Source organism: Aplysia californica, unplaced genomic scaffold (assembly GCF_000002075.1).
Source record: "Aplysia californica isolate F4 #8 unplaced genomic scaffold, AplCal3.0 scaffold00104, whole genome shotgun sequence".
In the NCBI taxonomy this organism is placed as follows: domain Eukaryota; kingdom Metazoa; phylum Mollusca; class Gastropoda; order Aplysiida; family Aplysiidae; genus Aplysia; species Aplysia californica.
This window is the reverse complement of record NW_004797374.1, coordinates 761,330-763,886: the sequence shown is the minus strand read 5'-3', so window position 1 is coordinate 763,886 and position 2,557 is coordinate 761,330. Positions and strand designations below refer to the sequence as shown.

General features: G+C 38.6%; 1 protein-coding gene across 4 annotated transcripts in view; it reads right to left on the bottom strand.

The window, feature by feature from the left end:
• Positions 1–2,557, bottom strand: part of LOC101858480 (interferon-induced helicase C domain-containing protein 1) — a 24,612-nt gene that overhangs the window by 18,728 nt on the left and 3,327 nt on the right. The gene's annotated exons all lie outside the window — the stretch shown is intronic.

The following is a 2,557-nucleotide window of genomic DNA, read 5'->3' as shown; positions in this document are numbered from 1 at the left end:
CGTTGTGCCTGTGTACCTGATCAGCTTCACCGTTCATAACTGGGTAGTTTTGTGGAGTTATTTTTATTGGTGGGAGGGGTGGGATTAGCTGGGGGCAGTTTAGGAAATTACTTAAAAACAAGAGGGCATGGCCCAGCAATTATATACCTACTTGAATAAAGACTGCTGACACTGATTCCTCTAAAACTCTACTTGCATAACTATTTTGGAGAGAAAAGTGAAAGTCATTTCGTCACACATAGGGGTATGACGAGATGACCATGTGACAATTTTTTAATGACCGGCTTCCGTCTGACTTGGCGCAGACCTTGCATTAATATTCTATATATATATAGATATATATTATATATATAAATATGTATATATATAGATATATCAAGGAGATTAAAAGTAATGGAGGATGCTCTGTGGGCGGCACCGCACGCCTGATAGGAGCCCTCTCTCGCGGCGGAACTGTGGGCTACCTGCGCTACGCGAATGCCCGACTCACGCACTGAAATCTAGATAAGAAAGAAGGTTTTATTCCGAGGTCCTTGAGATTAGGCAAGTCAATTAGTAAAAATGCCTTGCACCTGTGTTGTATTTAAGTATAAGAACCGATATGATGCTGCAGTGGACCGAAGTTTTCACAGTTAAGTTGTTTTCCTTCTTAAAAATTTGAATGAAAGTGTTTTTTATGCCCCCCAGCAACACAATTTAGATTATTAATATTCATCAGAGGCTGGCTCCTGCGCTACCTGCCAAGGCCAACCCAGGCTGAAAGGGATACAACACCCCAGCAGAAAGACCCAGATACTCAATTTTTTAAAAGTATTCTTATTCATAAATATATAATTATTATGTGTATATATAATTATTGTGTGTGTGTATGTATATATTATACATTTTAAATAAAGATATTGCTTTCCATTGTGTGTGCAAATTAGATGCTACTGTTGTCTAAATGTAGATATCTAGAGGCTCCATTAGAATATGAAATCAATACTCAACTACAATAATATGAATATTTTCTATGTTAAAGATACACCAAACCATATCAGATGAGGGGAGAGGGTAGGGTGGGGTGGATAAGAGTTTGAGTCTTGTTAGATAGAACTATACTCGGTTTAATTCTATTGCTGTAGTCTTCACCTAAGATCCCACAATCAATAATTCCGGTTCACTTAAGATTCTGCTGTTAAAAAATAAACCAAACAAAGCAACAACAAATTTTACTACACAAAAGTCATCACTAAGATGAATTATGCCCACTCTGGAGTGTAGTAAGGGGCTAAAAACGCTACTCTCCATATCATACTTTACTGAACAAAAAACCCCCCAACCCTTCAAAGGTCATCCATGCGATCACACCTCCAAAGGTGCTGCTATCTCTTTTTTTTTTATATTTGAAATCATTGTGCGCTCCACTTTGTGAAAACCAGGAAACAAAATTATTGTAATCAATAATATTATTATTTATAGATCAAGACACACTGTTAACAATCAGATAAAGCTGGCATCGACCCTCTTTAGTGTTCGCTATTCCTTACACGTAAAATTAGTTATGGCACACGCCTAGAATCAGGCAATCATATCTTAAATTCAGTTTAAAAGTATATTTTTATCCATTTCTTATAATTAAATATTTTAGCATCTTGAAAGATTATCTTTATAATTTGGTATGTTTGATAATTTTATGTTACTCTGACAGGTTTTCTTCTTATTTTACACATCTTTTTGATTTTTAAACTAGATTATAAAAAATAAAACTCTTAAAGAATTGAACAGTCTGTATGACACACAGAATTTATTGGGGTTTTTTCTCCCTGTCATTATCTGCCAGCGCGTCAGTTGATCACAATCTCTCTCTCTCTCTCTCTCTCTCTGTCTGTCTGTCTGTCTCTCACTCTCTCTCCCTCTCTCTCTTTTATTTAAGTTTTCCCATTCTCCTTCGTCCCTTCCCAAGGCCCGCCCCTCCTCTTTCATCCCAGCCCTATCCCCTCTTCCTTGCGTGCATTCCCCCACCCCGCCCACCCCCACAACGTGGCCCAGCCCGATAAGATTCTATAAAAAGAAACGCCACAGTTTGTGATTTAGCCCACAGTCGGTCGCCATATTTGATCCCCACCGCGGCGTACTGCTCGTAGCACCGCGAAGAGAGAGAGGAGGCTCCATTAGTTCTAAACTCCTTGATATATATCTTGTTTTCCTCAATATAGCGTGCCTCAACACCAGGTCATGCCGTAATAAAGCAGACGAGTTAAATGATATAATTTTGAAATGAACCTTGATATTTTATGTATGACAGAATCATGGTTGCAGGAGTATGGTGACGATGCGATTTTATCAACAATATGTCCAGTTGGTTAATTAAGTCTTTCCCTCGTTTCGGGCGTAGAGGAGGAGGAGTAGCATTCATTTATAGATCTAATTTAGCACAAGTTAGTGTGGCGAAGATTCCATGTCACTCATGTGAGGCTGCTTTAATGTCATTCCAGCTGCAGTCCCAAAGCATTACCATCTGCTGCATATACAGGCCACCACCGAGTAAAGCAAATTGTATCAAATCATCCGTTTT